This window comes from Micropterus dolomieu, linkage group LG18, assembly GCF_021292245.1.
Source record: "Micropterus dolomieu isolate WLL.071019.BEF.003 ecotype Adirondacks linkage group LG18, ASM2129224v1, whole genome shotgun sequence".
In the NCBI taxonomy this organism is placed as follows: domain Eukaryota; kingdom Metazoa; phylum Chordata; class Actinopteri; order Centrarchiformes; family Centrarchidae; genus Micropterus; species Micropterus dolomieu.
This window is the reverse complement of record NC_060167.1, coordinates 11,425,156-11,440,210: the sequence shown is the minus strand read 5'-3', so window position 1 is coordinate 11,440,210 and position 15,055 is coordinate 11,425,156. Positions and strand designations below refer to the sequence as shown.

The 15,055-nt window shown below is 40.5% G+C and overlaps 1 protein-coding gene and 1 long non-coding RNA gene across 3 annotated transcripts in view; both read right to left on the bottom strand.

Annotated features, from left to right (window-relative positions):
• Positions 1 to 11,234, bottom strand: part of phc2b (polyhomeotic homolog 2b (Drosophila)) — a 40,689-nt gene extending 29,455 nt beyond the window's left edge. The window contains exons 1-3 of one of the 2 annotated variants that reach the window (XM_046028838.1): positions 10,799 to 11,234; positions 10,590 to 10,666; positions 10,312 to 10,454 (exon numbers count right to left, since the gene is read on the bottom strand). The gene's annotated coding sequence lies outside the window, so the exon portion shown is untranslated. Of the gene's footprint in view, positions 1 to 7,860; positions 8,047 to 10,311; positions 10,455 to 10,589; positions 10,667 to 10,798 lie in introns of those variants that run through there. The other variant, XM_046028837.1, reaches the window with a different exon arrangement.
• A 1,856-nt stretch (positions 11,235 to 13,090) lies between these two features.
• Positions 13,091 to 14,920, bottom strand: LOC123956578. Its single transcript, XR_006821573.1, has 3 exons — positions 14,872 to 14,920; positions 14,705 to 14,782; positions 13,091 to 14,166 (listed from the first exon to the last, which is right to left on the bottom strand). It is a non-coding gene; the product is annotated as an uncharacterized LOC123956578 (long non-coding RNA).
• Between the last annotated feature and the right edge of the window lie 135 nt (positions 14,921 to 15,055).

Sequence of the window (15,055 nt, the reverse complement as noted above, 5' to 3'; positions counted from 1 at the left end):
CAGGACAGCATCAGCCCATCTATTTATAGCAGTTATGGAAATGAAATGCAAAACAATAGGAGAAGAAAATTGCGATCCCCTCAAAAGTGAAATGGGATAGCTTTGCAGTTGAATTTAAACATCTCTTTAGCGACAACAGAATTCATTTATGTGGAATGGGGTAGATTAAACCAGAGGATAATGGCATACTTATGGTCTGCCCCACCACATTAACACGCCACCCAACTGTCTGGCTGTATGAAATGTAGCCATTTGAATCATTTGCTGGTGCAATGTGCTATTGATTGGGGCCAACCATGCGTGAACCTCATTGATTATCATCTTCTCATTAGCATATAGATTAGCTGGCGGTGCAGCCAGAAACGCAAGTCTCACACTTGGCTAACAGAGCTGTGGAGCAGATGGGGGTGGTGGGTCAAAACAAGAGGGAAAGGAATGGGGTTGCTCTATTTGATATGAGCTGCTTGATGATGGACCTCAACATCTGAAGGCCTGAACCGCTATGAGACATCGGAATAAGTGAGGCATAAGGGGTGGTCCAGCAAGGGCTTTTAAAACAAACAAACCCAGCCTTTTGTTCAAAGGGCATTCAAGCTCATTATCAATTTCAAGAACGCTGACGCCTAACAAGCTCTTCTGGGGAGCAGTATAAAAATAAATGATCTAGGCACTGAGCCTTGCTTTTAGAGTCGTACATCAAAAGACACTGCCAACCGATGTAATAAAAAGTTTGCTTGAAAATATATCAACTACTCATTATAATCCATCTAAAAGGTTTGAACCAAACAATGTTAATGAGCTACTCAAGATCAAAATTGTACTGAAATAACCCTAGTTGATTCATTAAATGCCACAGTCCTTAACAACTACTCATTTCTTTCTTTAAAAAAAAAGGGGCTTAATATAGTAATAAGTGTTTGACTATGTCTGTTTCGAATTATTTTTTGGTGATGAGTACCCATTTATCACACAGGAGACATGTAGCTTCTGCCAGAATTTTTTTTTTAAGAACATGCATACAATGTAAGTGGCAGATTTGTCAATGTTTGCATGACTGTAGGGTTGCTGAGTCTAGTGCCAAAACAATTAAGTCAATTGACAGATTAAAATGAATAGACACTCCAATGTGAGGATTTGCTGCTTTTCTATGTTGTATATAATCTACTACTACAAATTGAATATATATTTTAAATAATTGCCAGATTGCAGTAGGACTGCAACTAACAATTACTTTCATTGTCAAAAAATTGTCAATTATTTTCTCATGTCATGTTCTGTCCACAGCGCAAATATATTCTGTTAACTGTCAAAGAAGACTAAAGAAACAAGAATATATTCACATAAGTTTTCTTTTTCTGAAAAACATTCTTAAACAGATTACCAAAATAGTTGACGATTAATTTTCTACTTTTTGATTGATTAATTGATTAATCATTGCAACCCTACGCGAGTCATTGACCAGTACAGTGTAGTCATCAATTTGGACTACACAGATCCAGATCTCAACACCAATACATGTCATCTACATTTTGGTTAATCACTAATAGATGAGAGGGCCTGCCCTGTGAACCTTAACAGAAGAAGTCTGCTTACACATCCTGTGCTCTACAAAGCAGCATTTCCTTAGTGATGCTGGGGTCATCCCCTGAGGCTGATGATGGTTGATGGCCCTTGTCCAAACAGGGCACTGCCTTTGTTAGAGCATGTAAGATGGAGATAGCCTCTGATTCAGAGGCAAGATTGGTCAGGCAGCGGTAATTGAGCCATCTGACTCAGGCGGACCTTGCCTTCCACAGCTGAGTAGACCAGCACAAAGACACTCTGGCTGCTTTCCAGGTTAAGTGTGCTGAGCGTGTGTGAACAATTCCAGCACACATAGACTCATGCTGTGAAGATACAAAACACTTTCATTCCACTCTCCCCAGCAGACTGTTCAGCTTCATTTAGAAAAAGGTCCCTGCCTGTACGGTGCGCCACAAGATGCTAAAAAACGGTTAACTCTCAAAATAAACATCAGAGAAGCAGAAATTTTAAAAAAAAGCACAGAGACAGACTGAGAGGGGGCAGTAGACTGACAAATAATGAAGGATTTTCCCTCTCAACTATAAATACCACAGTTAAATAGTTCTGCCAAAGCTTCCAGATTAGCAATACACTTCAATCCAGACTGTTCTATCAAAAGCAGTCTGAGGCATCACTCACAGGCGTCGATCACACCAAGAGAAAAAAAATAGGTCAGGTATGAGCCGAGATCAGCAGCAGCAGCACAGAAAAATGTAGTGCTTCACTGCCTTCATCAGAAACGAGCACTTTCAATTTCTGTCAAGGCCACCAGTGGCCCAGCCAGATATCAAAATTCAAATAAATCCAAAAGGATAACAGAAGCCTCTCGGTCACTGGAGACTAGACATGAACAGATTGTAATTCCAATTTTTTAAAGGTCTGACCTACCGATTCAGATTCTTTTTGACAGCATACACAAACATTTTTATAATATATTTTCTTTAATGGCAAATCCTTTCTTTCTTTCTTTCCCTCTTTCTTTGGGCTTGATGACTAAAACCAAAATGACAGTCTTGATATTTAATGGAGGTTAAAAATGAAGGCACCATTTCTTTTTCATTTGCACAAATATTATTCTTATAACAAATCCTGACATAAACATTTGGTCATTGCTTTATACACATTAAAGCAGATGCAAAGTTCAACTTAACAATCTATAATGCTGCTATTACTAGTCTCCACCAATAGACTCTCACCACTGAAATGCCAGTTAAACATACAATGCGATGCAAACGTTGTGCGATTACATACGAAACCAATGCAAAGATACGGAGAGACAGACATATAGCTGCTGGGAGTACTGGAGGAGAGAGGCGAGGCCGCGCCGGAGCTTTTGGTCACACCAGATTTTGATCTGATAACAAAGCCATTTACCGGTAGGAGGAGTTCAGAGTTAATTGCTTTTATTAAATAAACTTTTACTTATAATTTTTTTTAGGAGTAAAACGTTGATTTGCGAGCTACAGTGTTTCCGGCCTCCACTGTTATTGTAGCCGCCAGAGGTATGTGGGACTACTTCAATTTTTTACAGAACGGACAAAACAGGAGATTGCTTGGAGAAAAGTAAGCAAGGAAGTTGAACTACCTGGTAAGTTCAGAAGAAATGCGTTATTGATTCAAGCCATCGTTGTACTAGGGCTGGACAATAAAACAACAACAATTATCGCAAGATCATTTTTTTCAATAATATAACAAATGTTGAATAAATATTCAATAAATGTTTGATTTTATTCACTTGAATAATACACTAATTAGGACTTAATTTTTTTATTAAAATGTTTATTTTGTTGAGGAAAAAGGACTGATAAAAGCTTTTAATTTTACTGTACATTTTCGAGTGGCCTTTTATTGTGGCCAGCCTAAGGCACACTTGTGCAATACCCATGCTGTCTTATCAGCATCTTGATATGCCACCTGTGAGGTGGATGGATTATCTCAGCAAAGGAGAAGTGCTCACTAACACAGATTTTGACAGATTTGTGAACAATATTTGAGAGAAATAGGCCTTTCATGTACATAGAGAAAGTGTTAGATCTTTGAGTTCAGCTCATGATGAATGGGGGCGAAAAACAAAAAAGTGTTGCGTTTATAATTTTGTTCTGTCTAGATAGTTATATGCTCCCAAAAAGAAGCATATGGATGTTTCTGACAATCATCTCTGCAAATTAATAAAACTTTTAAGCAAATTAAAGTAGTAGTGTTATTTTGAAATATGTAATGTAATTTCACGCCCTGCGATGGACTGGCGACCTGTCCAGGGTATACCCCGCCTTTCGCCCCATGTAAGCTGGGATTGGCTCCAGCCCCCCGCGACCCTGTACGCAGGATAAGCGGTTGACGATGGAATTTCACATAACATCAACATTTATTTTCCATCCAGATAAATTTTTGGCCCTTCATAGGAAAGAATTTGTGCAGCACTAGTCTAAACAAAACATGACAAAGACATGTGGACCTCACCCTCTTGTGAAATAAACAAATCAAAATTTTCATAACACTTAATGCATCAGACCAGGTGTGAGCTGTAAGATTAGATGTGCAAATAGTTGTCTCTGGCTAGTTTTCCCGAGCTGTGTGATCTTGGGTTTAAAAGGAGTCACTCTATTCTATAATAACAGCTTGCCATGCTTTTAAGTGCATAAAGCAAGCATCCCCTGCAATCAACCCCAGTACCCTCATTGGGCCTGTTGCTGCTTTTTATTCTTGAAAAAAGCAAATTACTGGGCATGATCTGACCCTCTTGACAGTGTGTACCCATAGGCAACAATTGTTATGATACATGCTGGGGTGGGACTTAGACAAGGCCACACCAAATACTTTTGTATGAATAAAATAAAAATAATAAAAGACATGATACTAACCCTTGCCTACATACACAAATCTTTGTTGACCTGACTGTTATTCTTTTTTTTTTTGGTAAAAGATGGATTTGTGGTACTGCTTCAGTAGCCATCATTTTGTGGTTTATTTTGTAGAGGACAGTAGTTTGTCTCACATCTGCCCTCCAGAAACTGAAACACCATATGATCGACCAGGGGCCTGTACCACGAAGCAGGATTTGACCTTATTGAGGTAACTTAGGGGTAAACCCTAGGTTTTCAGTACAACAGCGGTTCACTTCTTACTGGGGTAGATCGCCATGGTAACTTATGCTGAACGGCTAACCTGCTCTGGATCAGGTTATATTCCAGATAAGAGATCAACTCTATAAAAAGCACAGCCTCCTGACCAATCAGCTCTCTTGGAAAATGACATCTCCATCTGTAGGAGATCCCACAGACTGTTTTATAGCCTGCTTTTATGTTAGCTGCGGTGATGTGGAGAAACTTTTGTATAGCAATATCATCCTACAGAGACTGATTGAAAGCCTTGTAAGCTACTATTGTATGGGTTTTTACAGTAAACCTATACTTACTGCTATGAAATGTGTTTTATAATTTTTCCCCAGTCCGTTTCACACAGCCTGTCGCAGCCGTTAAAATAAATGGGTTTCATTTTTCTTATGTGAGGCTGAATATTATGAGCAGTTTGGTAGGGATATTGAAATTAATTTTAATATAAACATAGCTACTAACCTAAAATAAATAGCCTATAAGATAGGCTATCATAGAGACTAGTCACGTCCCGCCCCACCTTTTGCTATGTGGGCGCAGGTATTGAGGTGAGTTTTCAATGGCCTAAACGTTGAGATTCAGTCTTTCAACCACAATTTCAGCACATTTTATTAATTTAGAACAATGTTTGGAACACTTTTGAGTGTGTTAAATAAACTAATCTCTTTTTAAGTGACAAGAATTTCTTAAAAGGTGGGTCGACCACTTAGGCTATTCAGTGGCTGAGTCTTTTAATGTAGAAACACACAGCCGAGCTGAAAGAATAAGGCTACTATTTTCATAGATGCCATGAGAACACATCAAAATCAATGCATTATTATAGACTACTCCTGTTCATTTAGGCATTTACACTGACTGCGTTTTCTGTCTCCCGGCACAAGTCAGTTGCAGCTGTGTTACTTAAACTACGGTATGTCGTATTTTTGTAGGGTTATAGTTTGCTCTTCGTTTGTAAAATATGCCATTCTGCTTTAAGTGGACCTGTTCATGTCTGCGATTGGTCCTCAGCTGCTAACACCGCCTCTTTTCTGTTAACACACTCACGGCTGGATTGGGAAACCCTGGGTTGACTTACCGAGTTGGTAACCAGCTTTGTGGGACCGCTTATCCCGATCTTAATTGTTAGGGTTAGTGAAGCCAGATAATGAAAAGATTTCCTGGGTATGTTGAACTGAAGTTAACTTGGTCAGGACAACAATGGTTAATTAGTTTGGGGAGTCTGTGACTGTGTGGGAGGGAGAGCGAGTCTCCTGCATGTCAATGCCACATGCATTTAATGCAGAAATAAATTACTAAAATGTGCAAAGAATAACTTGAACATGATGATATGTTCATCTGCCATATCACTCAAATATATCTGATATATTTGATATATCCCCAAGCCCTAGTCACAACAGGCTCTGCCCATTAAACATATGCTATTTCTGCCACTAGGGGTCTCTCAAATCAAAACAATAACAAAACACATGGTTTCATGACATCATGAAGTACCATGGTATCTTGGGAGTTGTTTTCTTCATTGTTTAACAATCACCATTGCAAATGTAAATCTATCTGATGTAACTCAGGCATGTTTACGGACAAGGTAATAAATTAAAGTTTTATTCACATTACATGTAGTCACGTTCGTAGACTTTCTTCGTCCCTCTGACCCGTGTTTCCCAAGAAGTTAAAGCAACTAGAGGAGGTAAAGGGAATACAACGACATTGACAGGCAACCAAATGAAATGCACTGTTACCTTTATTTATATAAAAAAAAAAAAAAAAAAAAAAAAAAAAGGGGGATGCATTTCTCTAGGTTTGAACATTGTTGAAAATATTTGGCTTTTTCTGGCCAGTACGAGCTACTTAGCATCGCTGTAAGCTAGACAGACATGAATTATATCAATGAACTAGATCTCTGCTGGATTACTGTGTTGCAAAATGACATGGAATTAAAAAAATGATGCTGTGTGGCAAAAAAACAACAAATTTTATATTTTACACCTACCCTGGGGCATGTGTTTATTTGTTCCCTAGAGTTATATTTTAACTCATCTTATTTTAGTAATGCATAAATCACCAATTTATATTACAACTTGGCTAAGTTTGAACTTACACACAGCTAGTGCAACAGGATGTTGATCAATTCAGAAAAAGGATAACCTGTTGATAAAAGGACATGTGGGTCTGTGGTGACTTGCACTCAACAGTCATGTGACAAAAAATGCCAGGGAATCAACATCTCTGGAGAGTGTGCCTCTAGCTGTATACATTTTTCTGAATCCAATGTGTTTTCTGTTTCGTTGCTGGTTTAAATAGCCTCTAATGTACTGATCCAGCATCTGAGTGTGGGCCAGTGAGCGTTTTTTCCTTTGCACCAGCAGCCCGGACGTACATAATTTTGGAGTAAATCTAATCAGAAGTAAAGTGTGACAGTTTGCTAGTTCCAGCTTTCTTTAAAAAAAACAAAACAAAAAAAAGGTGAGACACACCTAACCACACACTGGCTAAACACAGTCACACTGAAGGGTGGTTGGGGGTTAGATATAACTGTGGTATTACTTTGACCATACTCAGGTCACTGGAAGGCCATGGCCACACTATTCCAGCTCTAGTGGAGCATTAGGATTATCCTCAGTGATTTTCTGCACTTGTCAAAATGACTAGCTAACTCCTCCTCCGTGCCAAAGGTCATGACCTATGGAACCAAAGTTCTTTAATAAGAAAGCACCTGGCTAACTTTAGCCGAGGCAACGTAAAAACTAGAAAAGCTAAAGAAAAGATGCTATTGCTGCCCAGAACATTCAATTTACACGTTTTGCTCCCAGGCAGATTTTCATTCATAGCTAATTTTCTCCATGATGGTCCGTGACAACATTGGCTAACGTTAGCGCTAACTTACTTGTTATTCATCACAGTAACCGTTAGTGCGGTGTCTTTTTAACTACGTGAAGGCTTCGCAGGCTAAACTTTAGCCGCTGAACTAACGTCAACGTTAGCAAGCATGCTAGAAACAAATGTTGCTGCCTGCTTCTGTTTTGGGGCCCCGAGACGACGTTAGCTATAGCGACCGATTAACCTCACGCGTTCCGACACACACACACACACACACACACACACACACACACAGACCCAAACGGTGACTGACCCTCGTGCCAACCGTGACACCCTGTGCCAAGAGGCAAACTAGACGTCGCCTTACCGTTATCGTAAAGCCTTGTAGCCTCGCTCCTCTTTCTGGCCGCTCTTCCCTCGCTGTTTTTTTCCTGATATTCTACACCATTTCTGGATGGTGGCTCGCTGTATCCAACCGACAGGCTCAGAGCAGCAGACCAGCGGCAGCGAAAGAGCAGCAGGGGTGGGACCTAAACGACTCTTTTCATTTGCATTCCGAAGTGACAACGTGACATATCCGGCCAATGAGCACAGAGTATTATATTTGACCCCGCCTCTTCTGCCGTCAATCAACAGTTCCCCTCTCCCTCCGCCCCCCCCCCTTCTCTTGTTCCATGCGCCTGTCAACTGGCGACCGCTGTCTTTATCTCCATGGTAACAAAAAGGATTTAACCCCTTGCTCTGTGCTCTTGTCAAGCTTCATACCTGTCAACCCTCCGGTTTTTCCCGGGATTATCTCGTAATTTACCATTCTATCCCGGTGTCGCCCCCTTTAAATATTTTCCCGTAAATCTCCCGTATTTTTAACCTTTATATAAAATAAAATCTGCTACGTTCCCCCGGTAAAGCAGGTGGCAGTATGTAGAACATTAACTGTAACAGTGACGGGAAGAAGACGATGAAGAACCGAAAAAAATACTTATACGATATGCGAGTTAAGACTGCAACCTACAGTAATTCTTCTGCATTAATGGCTATACAATTGTAGACTGCTTCTGATTCTTGCCCAAGCATTTAATAATTAAAAACCCACAAATGTACTTACTACAACTTTATATCAGTCACATATAAACAATAAAATTAAATAAAAAAAATATATAAACAAACTATAGCTTATCTTACATTGAAAGTAGGCCTATGTCTTGCTTTTTAACAAGTGGTAGTATTTTTCCAAGGAATGATTATTAAAATAAATAATATATCATATTAATAATAATATTGTGATGTCGTCATTTTATCAATAAATCTATCAAGTTTGAATTCAAATTGAAACTCACTAAAAGACATGGTCCCAATCCAAGATAAAATACAATCAGAATAAAATCAACAAAATTTAAAACGATTTTAAGAACAACAACAACGATTTGTATCTATATTAGTTTCCACTGGTTGTTGCATGAGGAGATAAGTTTTGCTGCAATTAATTGGCATTTGGGCATTTCTCCCAGTAAGAGGGGAGTTTCTGATTCAGATTGGAATTCAGGATATATTTGAGAAAAGTTTCTCTGTGTACAGCCTATGCATTACTCTTCCGTACTGTGCAGCCTCAAAATTTAGATTATTTTGGTGTATGATTTGTGTGACAAAATAATCTTAGCTCAAAAGTTTATTAACTTTTCTCACATCTGTAAAATAGACCTGGCTCGTATCATATACTCATTTATACTTTTTATTTAAAATTATTTAGTTGTATTTATTTTGCTGTTCAAAATGTATTAATGTAGGCTACTTCTATTTTTAAGTGGAGTCCTTTCTTTTCTGGATTCACTTGGAGATCCTTGAGAGTTGGGACACAATTGGTCTTGTGTCTTACAATAAACAGTCAGGGCCCGTGTCCACTAAAGCGTTTTTTTCTGACGCCAGCGTCTTTTTTCAATTCATGGGATCGCCGCGTTATTCCAAGCTGGTAAAAATGCCAGGAGCGTGACGAGGCGCCGAGAGAAAAACGCTGCGCTCGTCACTGTCACTTTTTACCCAGCCGTCCAATCACAGTGCAGGAGGGGTGGGACAAACACCACACCGAACACATCCGATCTTCAACGAAGCGATGTGCCTACTCGCCCGCAAAATCTCATGAATCCACGTACGGAGAGAGTCTGTGCTCATGTTTCAGCCTTCTCTTCATGCAGAGCAAAGGCCAGAGCAAGCAGGCCTATATACTTTGTGGTGACATTTTTACATTCAGTAAAATTAAGTAGCCTACCCTACTTGCACCACATTACCTCCACAGACATTGTGTATCATAGCAACCACAGCCTCTCAAAAAAAAAACCCCACTGTGCCTTCAAAACGCACCCTAGCGCTCCCAGCTAGGCGTTTTCAGACGAGCAGGTGGCGTTTTCAGCTGGTAAAAAACGTTTTGGTGGACATGGGCCCTAATGAGGGTCCTTTGAGAAAATTTGGAATGGACTGGTATTATAAACAAAGAGGTCAGCACATAAAAATTTAAGGTGTTCGTACATACTTTCACAGTAGGCTATATTGAAAGTATGTGAAGGTTTTATGAATGGTCTTTGTTGTGTGTTCCCTAAAAAAGGTTTAAGGGAAGAAAGGGGTTGAGGGAGTGGAGGTGAGGTAGAGGTGAATGCCGGGGGGGATACGGGCACGGGGGACCAAGCAGTAAGTAGGGCAGAGGGGGCTGAGGCAAGGCAGCTGAGGGGCACCGGGGACCGAGGAGCAGGTGGGACCAAGGAGGTTCAGACGAGGGAGTTGGGGGGCACCGGGGACAGAGGAAGAGAGGAGGCACGGGAGAACTGACCGGGGGGGGTTGGTGGAGGAGTGTGGTGGCAGGCTGACTGCGAGGCACGAGGGGGAGCCGAGAGGATGTCATGGAAGACACTCGAGGGGAGAGGGCAGGTAGGCGAGCCCAGCTGACTTGACGGTGGACGGAGGTGAGTGAACCTGGGGAAAGGCAGACAGACAGCGTTAGTTACTGGGGAACAGGGAACATTGCAAAAGCTTGAGTCAAGTAGTGGCACCAGGTCAGGAGCAATGACAATCAAGCAGAGATTGTGTGGAGAACCGGGGTTGATATACTTGCTGATATGGAGTGATTGCTGGCAGGTGTGGCATGCAGACGAGGCTGCTGATGAGGTGCAGGTGTGGATCGTCAGCTGTGCTCACGAGCGGAGAGAGAGGGAGAACACAAGCAAGGGGAGCAGTGTAGACACAGGGATGCAGGCAAAATACAGGGGAAAACAGAATGCAGGAAAAAAAAAAAAAGGAGAAACAAACAGGACACTCACCGTCAGCCAGGCTGCCACCACAACAGGTCTTGGCATGTGGAAAATACACAGGTGGTATTAATAACATGGTGACTCTTAATCTAATTCTGCTACATTATGAAATCCAGGCCTGATGTTCATGGATAAACAAAGGAACACTTCCATTTAAGTTTTTTTTTTTTTTGGAGGAATCATGAATATGACTAATGGATGAATGGGCCTGGATGTTGCTCAACATCCTCTGGGATCCATATTATGTCTACAATCTATCTATTGTGGTTCTGCTTCTCCATATTGTAATTTCACTATTGTTTCTTCTGTTTAGATCCCTGCTCTGTAGCTTTCCTCTCTTTATCCTTTAAAGAGGTGGTATTATGTTTTTTTGGCTTTTCCCCTCTCCTTTATTGAGTTATATATCTTTTTTGTGCATGAAACAGGTTTGCAAAGTGAAAAAGCCCAAAGTCCAGCCCAAAGGGAGTTCCCATCTCCCACAGAAAGCACTGCTCTGAACCACTTGAAAACAAGTCGTTTGTAGTCCAGCCCTTTACTTGTGACGTCACAATGAAAACACGTCATAAAGCTTGCCAAGCGGCTAGTGGGGTCAGGCATGCCCTCAAACTAAGCTAGTCTGAGTGGAGGCCCTTTGGCTCGATTCGCTTTTGTTTGGTTTTCCATTGTAGAAATGTTGTACCTGTACCTGCTTCCAGGTACTTTTTTTCGTATCACCTCACCTCCGTCGAGGTTCCAAACCAGATGAGGGATACTAAAATGTAACGTGAAAACACGACAGACTGCTGATTGGTCAGAGAGAATCGTCACTATTCACTGCATCATCATTGCGTGCACCAGAGGCCAGCAACAGGAAGTTTTATATTTTACAGTTTTCATATGGAATTTCATCACTAAATCCACTTCTGAGAAGTTTTGAGGTGAGAAATCAGTTGTGTAGATTTTGAATATTGACAGTTTCACGATAAGTGATGGCGGAACCAAAATGTGCTTGAATATTTTCGGAGTTGAGGAGCTCCGCAAGTGGCTGCAGGGGAAGCCTGTAATAAGCTTGACACACTAGATAAATAAAACACGCTCTTACTAAAATTTAACAAATTTAATAATAATCTCAAACACTGCGGGTTGTTCATCAGTGAGGAGCGGTGAAACAACAGCACAGCTCTTTCGATAAATAAAAAGTAAAAGTTAAGTTGCGTTCTCTGTCGGACCAGATCAGCTGTTAGCTGTAAACAAACCACAGGGCTAACGCTGCTATGTGGCTGTGTTTTAATGTTTTAATGAGCCGGTCCGTTTGTTTTGGAGAGGAGACGACCTCTGTGGTAATTCAGCTCCCAGTAGAACCCTGTCAGGTCTCTGAAGTGGACCCAGAAAAACTCTCATCAGCTGTTGGCTGTAAACACAAGCAGGACTAAAGTTACGGTGCGGCTGTGTTAAAACTATAACTTAGCACAACATAACTGTGCGCTAATAACGTTATGCTTCATTAAATGTCACAAAATTATCAAAATAGATATTAGATATATGTCAGTCCAGTGACTGTTACCTGACAATAGACTTGCCTCTCATTCCCCGGTGCTGGCACTGAACGATTAGTTCATTCCTGCTCCACAGTAGCGAGCTGTCACGTGACAAATGAACGACTCAAACCCAGAGAACCACAGTTCAAGAGTCATGAACTAATCAATTCTGTTTCCTGTGCTGACGGAGACCATGCAGCTGCTGTGTAACGAGTGAACGTAAGAATCCAAGACTATTCAGGCATGCGTGTAAATGAACAAATTACTCACAGAGACAAGACTGAGACACCCGTTCCTCCTGAAACACATACAAGATTAGGTCAAATGAACAAACCATTCTTTGAACGACACAACACTACGTACTATCTCTGGGTACTACCTGCAACGGAAAACGGAGCAGGGCCGAGTAGAGTCGAGTCTTCGGCAAGGCAGCATAGATCATCAGAACACCGCCAACAGTTCAACGTTTAGTCCTTATGGTAAGATGTGGAACAATGATGATGTGTGGTTGTGGACTGGTAATAACTTATACCATCTGCTAGGTTACAGTCGCAGTCTGAAGCGGCTTTGATGTGGATCACACTACCTTGTTTCTTACGAACCGCCCTTCTCTACTTCTGATTGGCTAGTAGTCCTTACCTGGGAACTGCGCATGTGCAACTCCCAACAAAGATTTTGTACAAGTAAGTTGCATCACTCTGTAGCTCAAGAGCGGAGTGTACAACACACAGGGTGAAAAGAGGAGCTGCAGCAATGTGCAGTATGAGAAAATTATGGTGTTTTTAGAAAATTAAACCCTGTAAACTTGTTCTGGTACAACCCCTAAATAAGATTTTGAACCTGAAAATGAGCATAATACCACCTCTTTAAGCATCTTTTTGGGGGAGTTTTTCCTCATAAAGCTATTATTTTGGGCTATGTAGATAAAATTGAATACACAGCACCATTTGCAGTAGAACAGACCCATATTTTGAATTCTCAACAACATCTACCTATACCATTGTAATATGTATACAAATGTGCATCAATTTGATCTGGTGAAAAGATTACTTGTTGAGCTTTTAAGTACAAATCAGTTGTCAGAAATTTACATATTCCATGAGTCTTATTAAATATAAATGCATTTCTTTCCTATCACATAGAAGATGAGTCTCTCTCATTACATTTTGTAGTTTTGTTGAAACTTTTTCAGTTTTCCGTTTCAGTTGTGGTAGTTTTCTCTGTCCACTGTGCACTAATCCATCAACTATGCTAGACCACACTGTACAAGCTCTTTATCCATACTGCATATCCAGATGGAAATGACCGAGCATGGTAATAAAATGGACAACAATAATTGCTAATGTTTCAGGAAGTCGCCATAGTATTGCCTGCAATATGAGGAGGGGATGCATGAAAATACTGAATAATTTATCAGAATATGACTTATTTGGTTGGGCCTTGAGTTAATTATCTGGTCTTTCATAGCTCCCTTGATACCTCGCTCGCAGCATCAGCATGAACACAGTATTATTCCAGTAACTTTGTTAATCCCCAAAGACATGTTACGGGCTCGCAGCCAGGCAGACAGACTGTGTGATATTAATGTTGTAGCAGAGGTAACACTGAATCCAAACACTGCTCTGCTGGTCTGGAACATACCTTCAAAGTGATGTTTACACAATATCATGGGCCAGATGTAAGGGTGTGTGGATAATACATGAGAATACTAATAGAATATTTATGTGGGCTCCCGTTCAGCTTGGTTGATCCTCCATTTCAACAAAGTCAGGGATGGAGTGGTTTGTTCTCCACCAAGCAAGTGTCCCTGTTTCCACAGTGCTGCTTACTGACTGACAGAACACAAGATAGAGTGCAAACCTGAAAAGAACCGTGACAAATAATTTTAGTACTTAAGTGAAACACACTTGCTATTTTTCGTGGTCAATGCTGGAACAATACATTCAAGCTCATGGAGATTTGAATTTGTGGTTGGTGGTTTTTAAGTTTTTAAACACAAATGCTTTTCAGTCCTTTCAATATTTATCATTTTAAACCAAACCCACAGACAAAGAGATGTTTTTTTTAAACTTAAATTAATGGTGCTTGTGCATAAATCGCTCAGTGGTTTAGGGCCCAAGTTTTGAATCATGTCATGTGGTAACAGTCTGCTAACCATTCAAGTCAAAACAAAACATGAAGAAGCTAATAGTTAGGGTATTATGTTCAACATAGCTGGACCAAACTTATATAAGATTCTAAGAATTTTTCCAATTCTGACAACTTTTGAAACCAAACCATTATCCATTCTGCACTCTCAATCATTTTTCATTTACTAAATTTCTTAAAATGTATTTATCATTTAAATGTCATAGTTATTTAATGTCTATACTTTATATAAAATACTTAAGCACCCTACCAGATTCTGGCAGATGACGCTTGGAAGGTTGCTGTCAATGACTCATCTCTGTGATTGATTGGCGACCTGTCCAGAGGCCTGTACCACAAAGCAGGATTTGAGTTTATCCAGGTAACTTCGGGATTAACCCTGGGTTTTCAGTACCACGAAGGTGGTTCACTTCTTACCAGGGTAGATCGCAGAGATGCTCACAAGTCTCACAAGTCTCAAGTCTCTGAGCTAGAGTCCAAGTCAAGTCTCAAGTCTCTGAGCAAGAGTCCAAGTCAAGTCTCAAGTCTCTGAGCAAGAGTCCAAGTCAAGTCTCAAGTCTCTCGTGGTTATTACGAATGTTGTATCACCTGCTGCGTTCAA